Source organism: Epinephelus fuscoguttatus, linkage group LG14 (genome assembly GCF_011397635.1).
Source record: "Epinephelus fuscoguttatus linkage group LG14, E.fuscoguttatus.final_Chr_v1".
NCBI classification, from domain to species: Eukaryota; Metazoa; Chordata; class Actinopteri; order Perciformes; family Serranidae; genus Epinephelus; species Epinephelus fuscoguttatus.
In genome coordinates, this window is record NC_064765.1 from 36,402,053 (window position 1) to 36,419,700 (window position 17,648).

Sequence of the window (17,648 nt, forward strand, 5' to 3'; positions counted from 1 at the left end):
CTCAACTGAGCAGCAGTAGAATTGCCTCAGGAGCTGCTGAGACAGGTTTATCTTCCTGAGCGTTCTCAGGAAGTACAGTCGTTGTTGGGCCCTTTTGACCAGTGCTGTACTGTACTGTACTGTACTGTACTGTCCATGTGAGGTCCTCTGTAATGTGTGTGCCCAGGAATTTGAAGCTGGACACCCTCTCCACCCACTCCCCATTGATGTATAGTGGCAAATGGACATCCTGCTTCTTCCTGAAGTCAATTATGAGTTCTTTTGTTTTTTTGAAGTTCAGAGTCAGATTGTTTTCTCTGCAGCACACTGTCAGCCCCTGTACTTCCTCTCTGTAGGCCGACTCATCGCCTTTGGTGATCAGCCCAACCACAGTCGTGCCATCTACAAATTTAACTATGGTGGTGGCGTTGTGAGATGGTACACAGTCATGAGTGTACAGAGAGTAGAGGAAGGGGCTTAGCACGCAGCCTTGTGGGGCTCCTGTGCTGAGTGTCAGAGTGGAGGAGCAGTGAGGGCCCATCCTGACCAACTGTGGCCAGTTTGTCAGGAAGTCCTTAATCCACAGGCAGGTGTTATGCTGTATGCCCAGGTTGGACATCTTGGTGAAGAGTCTGCTGGGTAGGATCATGTTGAATGCAGAACTGTAGTCCACAAACAGCAGCCTTACATATGCCTCTTGTTGCTACAGGTGACGCAGCACAGTGTGGAGGACTGAAATAGCAATGTTTTTCAGTTTCAGTTATATATTGGGGGGGACATTTTGGGCATATCTGAACACTGGGGGGGACGTGTCCCCCTCAATGTATATAGTGACTACTGCCCTGCCATGGTGCAGTTGATAAGTGTACACAGCTTGTCATCATGTCTTTACAAGCTTCAGCACTGTTTTTTTCATCTGAATTTGGTGATAAGTGTTTTATATTCTGAAAGCTGAGACTATGTATTTAAAATAAAACACAAGCCCAAAATGAAACCTCAGAGAGAACTGCTCTGACAGCCTGCCACACTTGGCTGGTGACTTCTGGCCTCCACCGTGTTTGTTTTGGTAACATTTGGTTTCGTTCTCTTCACCAGCCAACATTCCATCACAGACGATGTAATGTCACCTGAGCCGTCTCTACGAGTTTTCATATTTCTTTTCTCTCTTGTCTCATAGTAAGTTACAATTCATATTTGGTCTTCCTTTCTCTGTCCTTCAATGAGCTGTGTTGTGACATTCTAAATGAACTTGTTGTAGATTACCTTTAAATTATATGCTGATACGTCCGGCTTTAAATGGTGTGCTTGTACTTCTCTGAATCTTGACATTGACATGAAATTATTAATAGCTTTTTGCCGTAATGATATAGTAGAAGAGGAATTTTAGTTGGGCAGTGAGGAGTTGAGTTCTGGTTTTAGTGAAATATGAATAGTTTCTGAGACGCTGTTGAAGACATCGGACCAAAAAGATGCAACCTTAGGCCACAAGACAAAGCTGTGAGAAAGGGTTGCTTCTGAGGAATGACATTTATCACAAGTGGGTGACACATTTGGATATATGTTGTGTATTTTTGCCTGAGTCTGTGTAGGATTTTAAATTGTGTGAGACAGTGTCTGATGTTGTTTGAGCATTTGTGTATGTGTTTGAGGCTTTCTTCTCTGAGGACATGCTGACCATTGACATTCTAAGTGCATGTGTGGAACCTGCTATGATTCCCATATTTAGTGAAGAAGCACCAGAAATGTATGTTTTCTGCTGTCGTGAAAGGATTTTTTTACATCAGTGTCTGTGATCCCGAGGTAAAACAGCTTTACACAATATTTTAATGGACTAAACGTCCTGACACACCAAGCCAACAGTCGGCCATCAACCAAAGTTGGGCCGTCGGTGAGTGTCTGCCGCCCTAGTTTTTGCGGTGTGTCCCGCACCATCGGCACTTCAGCGTCAGTGGCTTTTCGGCCGATTGAGCATGTTGAATCGGCGGCGGAGCTTGTCGGTGAGAGAGATCACTCTGATCAGCTGTTCAGGTTTTATTTCCTCGCCCCTTTAGCGAGTGAATCTGCCTGTAGTGAAACCGGGGCTAACCGGTGCTTCCTCCTCAGGCTCCACTTCACTGCCCCGCAGACCCGCTGCTTCTTCCCACTTTAACCTGAATAAAACCTATCTGGGAGCGGCTAGTGGAGCGTTAGCCGCAGCATGACCGGAGGGAAGCACAGCCAGTTAGCCTCCGCTAGTCTCTGAGCTAGCCCAAGCTCTCCGTTTGGATCCAACCGGAGCACCGAGCCCTGGTTTGTTATTCAGGTTAAAGTGGGAAGAAGCAGCAGGTTTATCGGGCAGCTGAGTGAAGTGGAGCCTGCGGAGGATGCACCGGGACCGTCTGGATGTAATAGTCCGTGGAGGTGCTGCGGTGCTCGGCTGCACAGATAGGAAACCCCTCGGCTGACAGGATGTACCACTCTCTCACTCCGCTCTCTCTTACACAGGCGCAGAACGTACATGCTACTTGGCTGTCGGATGTAGTCCGTGTGTTCAAATACAACTGACACAGTTCGACGTGAGGCGACGTAGACGACGCAACAGTTGGCTTTCGTCTCCGCTAGTTCTTTGCTGTCGGTTTGGTGTGTCCGTAACTTTAATGAGAAACACATAAATTCAAAAGTTGAATCATTGAGTCATTTTTATTATACATGTAAATATAAGGGCTGACAAGCGATTAAAAATGTATCTAATGAATTACATGCTCTGTGATTAATTAATCTAAATTAATTGCAGAAATCAATTTTAGTATTAAAAAATTTCAATTCAAAATAATTTTGGCACATATGTTGTAGTAAAGCTGCTGGACTTTGGACATATTGTCCCCCTTTCCTCTACCACCGAAACTGGTCTGCAGTCTATTGCAATCCATTTGGCAAGAGAGTTAGTTAGTCGGTCACAGGTAGATTTACTCAGTTTGTGTCTGAATGCCTGATCGAGTGTGGCTTGATGAGGCTGGCTGCTAGCGCTAGCATCAGAGGCTGTTTTAGCCCGGACCTCTGGGTTCACTACTAAATGCTTTGCGTTGAAGTGATATTTCAGGCTTGAAGTACTCTGATGGTATGGAAATGCCTTACTGCAGAAATTGCTCCTATCAACAGTTCCATCTGGGCATTTTTTACATGTAAATGTTCCATTCACGGGGCCAAGCAGCTTTGTCTCGTCAGCCTCCATCATGTGACAAAACCACTGTGGCCTTCAATGACACATCGGGTCAAAGAGCAGCATGAAACACGATCAATCAGCGTTCATTTTTTTTTTTAACACATTAACTTTTCTGTGATTAATTAATCAAAATGAACATGTTATTTTCACAGCCCTAGTAAATATACATGGAGTTAAAATGATGACAAATTATTTATGACTAGGAGAATTACAACAATAAATGCCAGCATGAAAGCATGAAAGTTCATTCTGTAATTTGATGTCACTTAAGTTTCACTCATTATCTTCTTGTGGAGATTTTAAACACATCTTACACCTTCAACAGTGAATGGAGTTTGCTCAGTTAATTGTAATGGAGATGGTGCCAACATATGGAAGCATATTGCATTCACTTGACAAATAAAAAAAGCCCTGTTTTTCTGAGTAATTTTTTCCCTGTTTTTCGTGATATTTTTTTTCTTCTGTTTTTCGTGGTAATTATTTTTCCTGAACGAGGAGATGATATACTTCAAAATCTTGCGAGAGATAAGGGTACACTAAAAGGATGCAGTCGAAAACATAGCTAGATTATCATACCCTGTGTGTAACTAATTACATGCCTTACCCTTATTGATCCTGTAGTTGAAGTTGTCTAGGAGCAAAATACATCCATGAGCAGGAGTCACCATGGATGCAGGGGTCACTTGGAGGTGCCAGGTGGGAGCTTCTCACGAGATTTTGAAGTATCTCGTCTCCTCATTCAGGACAAAAACAGGGAAAAAATTACTCCGAAAACAGAAAAAATTACTCCGAAAAACAGAAACAAATACTCCGAAAAACAGAGCTTTTTTTATTTGTCAAGTGAATGCAATACGCTTCCGTACCAACAAGTGTCAACATGTAATCTAAGTATTTTTTTTTTTGGTAAGAAATGACAGTAAGTAAAAAAAAAAAAAAAAAATCAGAATAACAAACAGCAAAACCTGAGATTCAGTGGGTAGAAAAGGAGCAACACAATAGTTACATTTGGACAGCTGCCCTGGCAAAGTTCTGATCCAAATAGACAAGCTTCTAATGACAGCCATTTCTCACTGACAGTGTTTCCATCACTTGTAATATGTTGACAACAGAGCATGATCACATGAGAGCAGGCTGCTGACGTAACAATGCTAATAAGGACACAGTTAGTAAAACTGGTTCTAAAGGGCTGTGCAGCAAGAACCATGATCCACATCTCCTCATTATCAGACGTGATGAGACGCTGCACAGATATTACAACTTGACTGTCTCTCTCTCTGTCTCTCTCTCTCTCCCACACACACACACACACACACACACACACACACACGCATGCACGCACATGCACACACTAAGCAGTGGGTGAGGTCTTGGTGTGACTGCCTCCACCAGGAATGCAGTAGTGTGTGTTCTGAACTCACCACACACTGTACAGTCTCACCCAGGCTGATCTGTCAGTTTCTCTCTACATTCTGCCTGACAGAGAAACAGAAAGGCAGACACACGCACACACACACACACACACACACACACACACACACTGATCAACTCTCAACACATCAGAACTGAACAAGGAAAAAGAGAAGATAAGTGGATTTGTATTTTCTTGGACACCTGCAGTCTTTAAGGAAATGCCTGTCTGAATCAGCTCCCGGTGATATCTCTCTCTGTTGTGGATTTCCTGCTTACCTACTTTCTAACTGAACAAACTTCTTGTGGATCAGGATGGCGGACTGTGTTTGAACATTTGAATTCAACTCTAGCTCTACTGGAAGTGCCTTAGGCTGATTTAAGTTTCAGATTTGGTGCTGTATTTTCAAGTCAAATCTGTGTCTGTGGAGTTGAAGCTTCATCAGATTTTTATTCCCTTTTCGAAACATATTTTTTTCTCATTTACTTCTTTGGATTACACAAAACATCTAAAATATATAATGTTCAGCGAACTGCTGCTACACACACTGCTGAGGCTCAACATGGCATCTCCTTGCATCACATAGAAGATAGAAGATAAAAAAGGTAAGAAACTCATGATGATCCACATACTTTATGTAGAAGATGATGACAGTATATCACTCCAACTGTCCCCCAGCACAACCCAGCCCTCTGCAAAAACCAGAATAAATCAAGAACCAATAAAATAGTTGCTGTAACTTAAATGTAAACTAAGTGTAAGGGAACAGCATTTTTCTAAATACATACCCACAGGGTACAGTACTGTACAGCTCTGTCTCCTGGAAATCAAGTTTATATACAACCAATTCAAAACAGCAGATAGATTTTGATGGAAACGTAATGCATAGCAAATTATGTTTTCTATTAACATAATGAGAAAATGTTGCAAATTAATGTACCTGGCCAGTTGCAAAAATGCTGATACTGAATGTATCAGCAAAATGTTCACTGACAATGTATTTCAGTTGTTTTACACCAAAAGGCAATCTTAAAATACAATATTTATGTAATGACTACAGTGTTGTTTTTTCCATGATCTTTCCCTAACTGTGAAGGGGAACTTTATCCAGTTTCAAAATTCAGGATTTTTTTTTAAGACACTCCAGAAATATTAGCAAATATAAACATCTCTCTCTCTCCCAAATCCAAAAACTAGAGCGCTAAACTTTGTGATGTCATAGGGCAGCGGTGCCCAAACTTTTTTGAATGGGGGCCAGATAAAATAATCATGGGTTTAAAAAAAAAAAAAAGTGAGACAAATGCAACCATTTTTTATCTTTTAATCATTTACTTGATGCCTGTCTACAATGTAGTGTGTGATAGTCCTGTCATTGTGAGGTGAGGGGTAAAAATGCAAAGTGATCTTGCTCGATTAACCATTATTGTGTGAAGGGCCACATATGGTATATTTTGAAAGTCAAGCCGAGGGCCAATTAAAATTGGTCTGCGGGCCACAATTGGCCCCTGGGCCAGACTTTGGACATACCTGTCATAGGATATAAAGTTTGGAGCTGCTCCACAGACGATGTATGGTGAAAGATGTTCTAGATGACACTGAGAGCACCCACACTGTAAAGCCCAATCCATCCATGACACAACATTTTAATATAAAGTCAACACAAATGCCCCGGATTGTCAAAATAACGTAAAACTTTATGTTCACTTGACACACAAACTCATCCCTTGTGAGCTTGAGCTCATGCCTTGTTTTTTATATTAGGTCAACAATATTTGAGTTTCTAGTTAATTTGACTCAGTGGGTGGAGTTTCCCAGCAGGCCATGGGACAATGTGTTAGGCCATAAGCCGAAGGAAACTGTGTTTAAATGTGTTCTAAATCACTCACGTTACATTGTAAATGGTAAATTGAAGTGCTACATTGGTTAGCATTGTCACCTCACAGCAAGAGGGTTCCTGGTTCAAATCCAAGGTGTGGGAGCCCTTCTGTGCAGTTTGCATGTTCTCCTCGTGTCAGTGTAGGTTTTCTCTAGGTACTCCACATTCATCCCACAGTCCAAAGACGTGCAGGTTAAGTTAATTGGTGTCTCTAAATTGCCCACAGGTGTGAATGTGAGCGTGAATGGTTGTAACTGTGTGTAATTGTGTTACGGAAGAATGTAACCTCTTCCTTGGGTCATTAAAACATCAAAAAATCCCAGAAACAGCTCAGAAGATATAACCTGTGGTTCCTCAGTGATAGCTACAATACAGCCCTGGGTGTTATAACATCATTGTTTTAAAACCTAAATGCTGTTAGAGAAGAAAAAAAAAAAAGATCAAATATGTAATGACAATAAGTGAATACTCCCCTGTAAATAGTCAGTGGTCAGTGAGCTGAACTAGGTGAAACTAAAAAGTTTCTGTGTCTGACCTTGAGTGTTTGTGTTGTTGGATTTTGGAACCTGACAGATCTTCTATCTGGAGCAAATATTTGGAGTTCAAATAAAATGTGCATGGGCTTGCTGTGGCATTTAGTTTGTAGTTTCAGTTTGGTTCTGCTTTAATTATTCACTTATCTGATCCTGTACTATTGAAACTGTAAAATGGAGGTTGAATGTTTCAGATTGGAGGATCACATCACAGGATCCTTGCCAGCAGACTTCTTCAGACCTGAAGTTCCCTCCATTCAGATATGTGTTTTAGTCACTGTTTCTACGCAGAGTCAGTCTGACATGTCTGAGCTTCACTGGGCAGAATAATGCCTGTGCAGAGTTGGCTTTCACATCCAACTGCTTAAGAGGGAAAGTTTCAAAATGCCACCTATGAAATATTCTTGTAGTATAATGTGTATTGTGCAGAAGTGTACAGACACCAACAACGTGATGCTGCACTGCACCCAAATAGTTCTAAGTGCATTTTACTGTCAAATGTCTGACTGAAAACCTACCAGCTCCCAACTGGCGGATGTAAGCTGCTCATTGGCATTCAAGCAGTCTAATGTTTGACTTGAGAAAAAAAAAAGTATATTCATTTATGATATTATGTGGCAGCATGTATAAAAATGTCTGCAGTGAAATTCTGAGGAGGTACCAAAATATAGTATAAAACACACTACCTGTTACACGATGATGACACACTTGAATCAGCTGTGATAGAATTGCATAGTGGGAAGAATGATTTTGGCACCGCTGGTTCCAGAATTAAAAAAGCTGCTTTTGCTTTTAATGATTACAACAGTGAAAAAAAGGCCGACCCTGCTGTACAGGAACCAGTGAAGGGAAGCAGGGAAACTTTGCTGATATTCAAACAGGTGTGTGTCATCGCATCGTGCGCATATGAACGTTATTTGACCTCCCCAGGAGATCCCTGTCCGTCCAGCGGTGGAGGCACAGGGGCCACACAGCTGGTTCAGTATCGGCAAAGTTTCCTTTTATATTCATTGTCTTCTGTGGCGATCAGCAGTGATGTAGTGGTTCACTTTTACACTGTGATCTGTAGCCTATAGTTTGGTTTTAGCCTCTGACTATCTCTGTGCTTTGTAACCTGCTTTTGCTGCTGAGTGAGTTTGACATCCTGGATATATCCTTCAAGCCATTTTGTAGACCTGTGTGCTCTCTCTGGAATCACTGTTTCATTTTTCCAAAAACACTATAATATTTCCTCAGAGAGTGCAGTTAGTTACAGTGTGGGCCCCATGCTTAACTCCAACAGCTTGTCGGACCATCACAAAGGGTCGCGGCTTAGCAACGGGTCAATTTATACAATGTAAAATGCCATAAGCATGTGCTAATAATGTTAGCATATTGTATTTGTTTAGAGAACGTGTTTAGTATGAGACAGTTGTTGTATCAGTGAACCTTGTGAGCTGTAATGGAACAGAATTTTGTAACGTTACCTTTGTTAAATGTTGCTGTTGTCACTGGCTTCATATGAGTAGAGGAAAAGCCTGCTAACCGCTAGGCTAGTCTGTACAATGTAAAATGCCATAGGCTCGTGCTAATAACTGCTGTAGTTGTGGGGAAAATGTGTCCAGCACATGTTTTAGCACAGAAACATGGTGTGTTTACAAGTATTAGGACTCTGAAGAAATTGTGCCGAAAATTGTTTCTGTTCAGAAGGAAATACCACACAAACTTGGAAAGTTTAAAGTCTAAACTGAAATAGCTGATAATGGACAGATGCAACGGTGTTAATGGCCACACCTGTGTGCAACACAGAGATGATATGATATATCACAATACACAATATAATGGAGCAACCCAGTCTCACTCTGAAGTTGTCAAAAACTGGCACTTGCTCAGTGAATTCCAGTGTTCCAGCTTATTGTGTAACAGAGCCCGTCAGCATCAGGGGGAAACGAGGCAGGACAACAAGGAAAGTTAGGTCCAAGTAGGGTGGATGGGTCCAACAGCTGCCGACTTTTACCCCGGAGGCTGATGTTTGATTGGTTATTGTAAAGCCAAACCCTGTTCTTTTTTCCTAAATCCAACCACATGCTTATGGTGGCTTTATCCAACCATGTGCGTTTGTCGTTGAAGGAAAAAAACTTTGATTTGCGGTGTTGTACCAACGTAATGTGTTTATTTTGAAAGAGACTGTATGCAAACTGTACATTTCCTGTGAAAATGGAAGTGTATTTTGTAAACGCACAAAGCATGTTACAGGCAGAAGTTGACACGGCATCCAAGAACATCAGCAACCAACACACCCAGGGTACCTTGCACGCCATATCTTGATGTGAAAAGTCCATGACCAAACCTCGATATGTGACAAGGTTGGAGTGAAAATGTGTTGGATGGACCAGAGGAGTTGACTTTATTCTTGACATTTTGACTTTATTCCTGCAATGTAAAAACAAACAAACACACAAAAAAAAATGATACTGAAAGTTTGACTTTGTATTCAACATTTCAACTTAATTTTCAACATATTGACATTATAATGAAAACACTTCCTGCTCTCATTTTTTTCCTTAGATCTGGCCCTAATCAGGCCCCCACGAAGTGCGCAAGGCCTTGAAGCCAACTGTCATTGTGGCCCAAAACTTTTTCCCATTGATTTAAAAAGACACATCTATAAATTGGTACACACACTTGCGTGAGAGAAAATAACTCTCCACACCAGCAGATTGTGGTAGTCTGTATTCATCATTAAAAAGGGAAACTGGAAGACCAACAGGTAGGATTGGAGATGCTAGTTAGCCAGTTAGCACATTAACAACACAACTCAATGTTAAAGGAACATAGGATATTTACTGTGCACCAGTTAACAATAACACAAAACAATTATTAACCGTTTCCGCTAAAGAGCTCAATGGCTAAAAATAAATAATAAAAAAATAATCTTACCTAATGTAACAACTATTAATCGATCTCATTCCCTCTGCCAATCAGAATGATATCATTCACTGATGGGCTCCACAGTCTTCAACTCACCATGCTGAATCAGCTCAAAAAAACCTTACAAGGGCCAACAGTGCAGGACACACTGCCATAACAAGAACAACAGACCCTCACTGATGGGCTGACATTGGCCAATGGCTGACCGTCAGCTTGGTGTGTCAGGGCCTTAAGAAATGAAATGATGTGAAATGAGAAAAAATGCTTCCCAAACCACCAGCTCCCTCCTCCTTCTACTCACTGTAGTTTATTTTGTGTCAATCCCACACATACCATCCTGCTGTCTCAAATACTACACCAGATGAGGATTAATCTGCAGCTGAAAATAGTTCCCAACAGTCCCCTTGTTTGAGTTAGTAAAAACTGCAGTGTCCTGTTGTTTTAGGAAGTTAATAAGCATTTTTGTCCAAAATGAAACTATAATGGTGAAGTGTTTTTAAAGATTTACGTCTTCAGTAAGAACCAGTGGGCTTGGACCTGAGAGCTACAGGGGGGACAAGGGAAGTGAGAAAGTATTAAGAGATGGACTGAGACATTATTCGTTTTGATCTTTTGACAAATGACAACTATAGAATAACACCAGCCTTATCCATTGAGACTGAGGACTGCAGACTGTGAGATGGAAATGGCTCATCAGGAGACAGATTGAGAAGGCTTCTGTTTTTCTGCTGGACGAGACCATGTGGTTTGCAGCCTCATCAACAACACACATTACTGTTGGGAAACAACACGCTCTAGCAAACATTTACAGGCTGAATCGTCCTTGAGTGAGACCGTGAATCCCCACCAGTTCCAGCGCTGCTGTTCTGTCACTGACACTGACCTTTGACTTCCTGTGTGGAAGCGGGGCTAAAGAAAATACGCTTTCCCTCCAATGATCAATAAAGTATTGATTAAACCCTGCGAACTCTGAGCTGACTGGTCCATCTGAACATCAGGATGAATTATAACGCTGTCATCATCAATCTATACACAACATAACCACTCACACACACACACACACACACACACACACACACACACACACACACACACAGTGCTGATCATTATTAGAGTCCTGCAGCTTACTTTAACACATTCACATGACTGAGGCAAGGTCACTGCCTGTGTATACTGCTTTATACCAACAACACATGCATGGACATCAGCTGTAAACGTGCACTGTTTTTAGTTCTTTGTGATTTTGTTGTCTGTCAGTGAGTCGATCTGTCCGACACTTTGATATGGAAACAATGATGTGTTTGCCATGAAATGAGTTTTGGATTTTATGATCGCCAGGAGATCATCTTACTGACTGTGGGCATTGCTGACCTTTTCTCTACTAACAGCCATGGGCAAAAAAATCTTCTGTAGTAACATCCAGTGGTGGAACACAACACTCACTCATGTACTGTACTGTTAAAGAAATACTTCACTCACAAAGTGACCATTTGCAGTGTTGGGCTCGTTACTCTAAAAATGTAACATATTACTCATTACTCTTTCCAAAATCAATCACATTACAATACTTATTACTCCCTACCAACAGTAATTCATTACACTACTACTTGTGCTGTTACTTTTCTGTTACACTCCATAAAATTGGTAATTGTGTATCTCCCCAAATGTAGATGTGTGCCTCTATGTGAATGTCAGAGTAATTGCCGGTAAGTGCAGCTAAAGCTAGATAAAATGCAATTTTGAATGGACCTGCATTTGTATAGCATCTTTCAAGTCATCTGACCACTCAAAGCGCTTTTTACACACATACTTCGACATGCAGACTGGAGGAGCCGGTGATCGAACCGCTGATCTTTTGATTAGTGCACAGCCCGCTCTACCCCTAAGCCACAGCCCCTCAGTACTTTCTCAAAGTTCTGCCCAAAAGACAGGGAGTCACTTACGGAGCAACATTACACCCACCACATGTCCACCCACAAGTTTTCTTACTCTTTGTAGCCTGCAGCTGCCCACAATTAAAATCCAGTTTAAGTTGTTAAGCCAGTGTAGGGCTACTGCTGATCTTTGCAGTGGAGAAGGGCTCACCTTTGGTGGGGTGTATTTCCTGGAGCTTTATGTTGTTGTGCTGTTGGTCGTGGTAGCCGAGGTGTTTCAGACTGGAGGTTTGAGAAAGTATTTTTTGCAGTAGAAAGAGTTTTAGTACAACTACTTACATGAATAGTGTTCTAGTCATCTTTCCTCCAAACAAAATAAAAGTAATGGAAATATTTCCAGCTGCTAAGGTAAATGTTTCCATCTTCCAACCTAGCATGCCTGCGCACTGTGTGCAGTGCTACGATTACAAAAATTAATCTGCTGATGTGATGTTGTATTTCAAGTCAGTAATGCCATGATAACAAAAGTAACAAGTAATAAGTTGTTTGGTTTTGAGGTAACTGTAATATTATCACTGAAATCTTTTTAGTAATTAGTTACACTACTCATTATTGGAAAAGTAATGTTATTACTCTAACTGCCCAACAATAACAATTTGTATATTATTTTGTCATGCTGTGTTACCTTGAATTCATGAAGAAAACTTTGTTTTTCTCCCGTGCCTCCACGGAAAACAGCGGACATATTTAGCACCTTCAATTAAAAGACAATGTGAGGTATTTTTTAAAGATTTTTGTCTTCAGTAAGAACCAATGGGTTTGGATCTGAGAGCTTCAGGGGGGCAAGGGAAGTGAGAAAAATTAAAAGTATTAGTAGAGAAGAGCTGAGAAATTATTATTATATATATTATGTAAATAATATTTTTTTTTTCATTAACTTTTGATCAGTGAAGTTCACTTTTGACCTTTTGAATATAAAATGTCATCACTTCATTTTATCCTGTTAGATATTTGTCATAGTTAGTGTATGAATTCTTAAGTTTTAGAGAAAAAAAACACGTTTTGTGAGGTCACAGTGACCTTGACCTTTGACAAACACAATCTATTCAGATCATTCTTGAGTTTCAGTGACCGTTTGTGCCAAATTTGAAGACATTTTCTGAAGGTGTTCTTGAGATATTACATTCATAAGAATGGGACGAATGGACAACCTAACAACATAATGCCTCCGGCAACGATCAACTAAGAATCCCAACTGCTACTGAGGGAGTACTATCCTCAGTGGAAAACAAAGTAGGGGAAACGACCTGGCACCAAAAGAAGGTCCAGTAGAGTCGAGTTGAGCTGAATATGCAGTAGAAATTCAGCACTGATCTTCTGCTTATCCGATTGGACAACCTTTTAGTGTTCCGAGGCACCCTCTCTAGATGTTACATTTATCATTGCTACTCCCATTTGGCAGAAAGCAAACACAATAATCAGCCCCCTGGATTAGCTGTTGTAGCTAATTGTTGGCTAACCTTGTTGGTTTCTTTGGTTTTTGTAAATATTGCAGATCAGCTGAAGATACGTCTCTACATGCTATTGTACCTTTAGAATTCTATGTAACTGACCTGACCCTACAGGGAACTGCTTCCAGACATTTTTGTGTGATTTTTGATGAGACGTTTTCATTTAAAAGCAGTACAAATTCCAGACTTGAATCAAGCATCTCATATCACTGATCTTAGCTGTCCTTAATCAGTACATCTTCTTCCTGCTGAAGGTCAGGGTGTGTCTCTGCCTCTGCCTGTCTGTCAGGTCAGCATGCTTCACATAACCACCCTGCTGCTCCTAAACCTCCTGTCAGTCCAGTCTAACCATAAAACGACATTACAGCCAACGTTTACTTACCAGCAGTGAACCAATCATTAATCAGCATTTCCTGTATTAACCAGATTGTCATCAGTGTCGAAAGCAGAGAGCAGCACGCCACTGGTGCAACCGAGGAGGACGCCGTTAACATTTACATCTTGCACTGTCATGAGCTCAAACCTGCTGTCCATAAGTAGATGCACGCTTCCTTTTACGTTGTATCTTAATGTAAAACTCTTCAGCAGTAAGTCAAGTAAGTTGACCAACTGAGTAAGGAGTGGGTGGTTAGGTTTAGGTGACAAAACTACTTTGTAGGGTTAGGAAAAAATCAGTGCTGAAGTTAGTCATGTCAGTAGAGTCACATAGGCTGACCAAACGTCCTCTTTTGCCCGGACACTTTTCGCGTCCCATCCGGGGCGTCCGGGGGTTTTTATAAACTGATGATAATGTCCGGTTTTCCGTGTGTTTGTGTGTGTTAGAGAGCGGCACGGGCAGCATATTTCTGTCCAAACCTGAACCGAGCCCGACATTATTTAATGACCAAAGCGCTGAGTTTGTGTCACACAGGCCGGGCGTGCACCGTGGGTGCTCAGCTGCGGAGAGGGAGACCTCCGTGTTTGAGACAGGAGCGGGAGGCGGGAGGTTCGACGCTTCTAGCGAGAGGAGAGGGAGAAATATAACAAAATAAGATAAAATAGGAAAAACCTGTCTCCCTCTTTTATTTTATTTTCAGCGTTTAATCAAGGCGGAGGCGGGCGGCTGGAGGTCCGAGACTTCCAGAGAGGGGAGAGGTAGAAACAAACAGCCAATGTGTGTCTGTGTGTGTTATGTTCAGGTGTTGTCACGTAAATAACAGTGCCCAAGCAATAAACAAGACAGACAATAGGATTTTATTTATTTTTACACTACATTTTCACTGAAAGCTGACCGAATCCAACCTGAGCCCGAATACAATTTATAGCTACATTTTTGACCAAACCCGGCCCGACCCGTCAGGTACCGTCGGGCTCGGATCACCACACTCTAGTGTGTGTATGTGTCCCCTATTGGGGCCTATCTGAATTTCTGTCTTTGAGAGATATTATTTTGTAATATAACTGAATTTTCTATCCATACATATAAATTTTAAATATATTAAAATGATAAGGCATCTTTGAGTAAACTGCGAGTATCATTTAAGTAGGCTATGTCGTGGCCGGCCGAGTGTCCTCTTTTTTGGAAATCAAAATATGGTCACCCTAGAGTCACATAACTACTGATGTGACAAAATAACTCAATGCTGACTTTTAGTTTTACATGGGACACAAACACTGGGTTTATATTGGAGGTGGGTGAAAGCCCAGTGCACCTTATACAGACGCTACAGGGTGCTCCCAGAGTCACTATAATAATGCCAAGGAAACTTCCCAAGCAGCATATTTTGATGCCCTGGGAGTGAGATCATGCTTTAATTAGCTTTACTATGGGTCAATGACTGATTAGCTCATATATCACATCAACAGTTGCACTTTTAAACATGTGGGTAATGCTGTGAAAAGGTCAGAACTGGAAAAAAAATCACATGACAACTTCACCTGACTTCCTGGTTTGCTCCTGTCATAATCACTACAGCCACTAGAGGTCACCCTCTAAAACTGAATGTACATATTGGTTGTAATTTCTGCTTGAATAAATTACCCGCAGGGTTGTATTTTGCAGGAAGATAGTCTTGGTGAAGAGAAAACATATTTGCTGTGACTCTGACTTTGCTGACTTTGTACCATCTGCATTTGCATTATGATAGTGTAAGGAGCTGAGTATGTTGCTGTTATTCACAGCACCACTGAAACTACCTTTAGTGGCCAAACATACCAAAGTTCTGTTTCTATCATAAATCAAACCTTGAATAATGATCGAGCACAGGCCTGTGATGGTAGTGCTCCAAGCCACACCTTGTGACTCAGCTGTGTGAACAACAGCCCTTCCAGTTGTGGCTTGTTAATCACACCCAAATGAATATGTGTGTGTATAGCTGTGTGTGTATGTGTTTGATCATGTTGCTGTTGATGAATGGAGGATAAGTGTTTGTGCAGCATGCACAATGTTAGGTGTGCAGGCCAATAAATACATCTGCTTGCTCTCTGTATTGGTGTTTAAGAGGCAGGTAGGAGGCATCTTTTCAAAAAGCATGATTACAAGTCAGACTCCTCAGCTGCACCATGTTTAAAGGTACAGAGTTCATTTGCTTGCTTACAGAACTAAAGTTACACAAGACAAGAGTTTAATGGAGCTGCTCAGTTGATGTACATTTTGTGTCAAAGAGTGTCTATTAAACTGATATTAGAAACATTATATATCAAATATCAAGGACACGTCAATATCAAGTTTTATTAGATGTCTCTTGAGCTGTCCTTAGTTTGGTCTAAAGGGATAGTTTGGATTTTTTGAAATGGGGCTTCATAAGGTAGTTTTTCAAGTCAGTGTATCAGATACATGTCCCTTGGTGCACTCCCAGTTTAGACAAACAGGCTGGTGTTCGACACCACCAGTTCTATCAAGAAATACAGTCAAGGCTTGAAAAAGCTTTTGTTTACAGCTGATTTATTTAAGCTGTTGAGGAAAAAAAATCTATAGAAAACATGTTTCAAATCCCACTCCTCTTACCCATAGTGTTTATAAATGTTATAGAAACAAATATACTGATTGAGTTAGATGGGCAAAAAAATAAAATCAAATAAAAATTCAGTGAAGAATTTAAGAGGTGTTCAAAGGATATTAAAACCATGTGGAAAGTCATGAATCAGTTTCTGCAAAGAGAAAAGACTACACCAGAGTTACCCCCAGTCTTTTTGGATAGGAAAAATTCTTTCAACAATCCATTTGATATAGCTCAAACATTTAATGATTTTTATTTATTTTTGTTAACATTGGTTATGAATTAACAAATAAAGTCCCTCCTTGTCTTGGTTATCCACTGGATTTTATTCCAAGAAGCTTTCCTATTATCTCTTCTTTTAAGCCCCATGATATCCATGAAATAAGTGACATAACTGATGAATTAAAATCATCATCAGCTGGTCATGACAATATTTCTGTATATCTTGTTAAATAGGTGAAACAGTCTATACTGCAGCCACTGGTTCACATCTTTTTATTTTCTTTGAAAACAGGCATTGTGCCTGTGGATTTAAAGGTTGCCAAAGTTTTCCCTTTGTTTAAAGCAGATGATCTATGTTGTTTTAATAGCTATAGACCCATCTCTATTTCGCCATGCTTATTAATTATTTTAGAAAAAAAAATAAATACATTCATTTTCACTTAGATTCAAATTCAGTTCTGTACAAACATCAGTAAAGTTAACTCTGCACTTGAGAACAATGAGTATACATGTAGTATTTTCATTGACATTTCAAGGGCTTTTGATACAGTAAACCATCAACCCCCCTTTTATTAGAAAAATTCTATAAATATGTTTTTTATGATGCTACAGGCTAGATAACCCTGTGGTATTCCGCAGAGATCCATTCTTGGACAATAAGTATTCCTCATCCATATCCTCATTTAACCAATATAAAGTGTCTTTGAGTAAATAAAATGTATTATTATCATTATTATTATTATATAAATGAGTTATCTAATGTCTCAAATATGCTTTCCCCAATAATGTTTGCAGAGGACACAACCCTTGTTCTCTCCAATTCAAATTTTATTCACTGGTCAAAGATGCCAATGCTGGTTTAACTGCCTGTGCTATATGGTTCAGATTAAATAAATGATCTTTGAATTTAAGTCTAACTTGATTATTTTCAGTGGCCAAAAAAGGTACACCAAAGATTTATCCAAAATTTCAATTGAGTCTATTGAGATGCATCGAGTGTAGAGGTCAATTTTCAATAAAATTTAGCAGAACATAACTATGTAATGATTTCTTCCACCTGGTAAAAACCTGTATCGCTATGAAGTGTTACAAAAAATGCCCGAAAAAATATGTAACTGCTGTTTTGTAATGGGTTTTCCTACTCTTATTAATGCC

The 17,648-nt window shown here is 40.4% G+C and overlaps 1 protein-coding gene across 1 annotated transcript in view; it reads left to right on the forward strand.

Moving 5' to 3' along the window:
* The first annotated feature begins 4,518 nt into the window (after positions 1-4,518).
* Positions 4,519-17,648, forward strand: part of daam1a (dishevelled associated activator of morphogenesis 1a) — a 43,563-nt gene continuing 30,433 nt past the window's right edge. The window contains exon 1 of the mRNA XM_049596246.1: positions 4,519-5,194. The gene's annotated coding sequence lies outside the window, so the exon portion shown is untranslated. The remainder of the gene's footprint in view (positions 5,195-17,648) is intronic.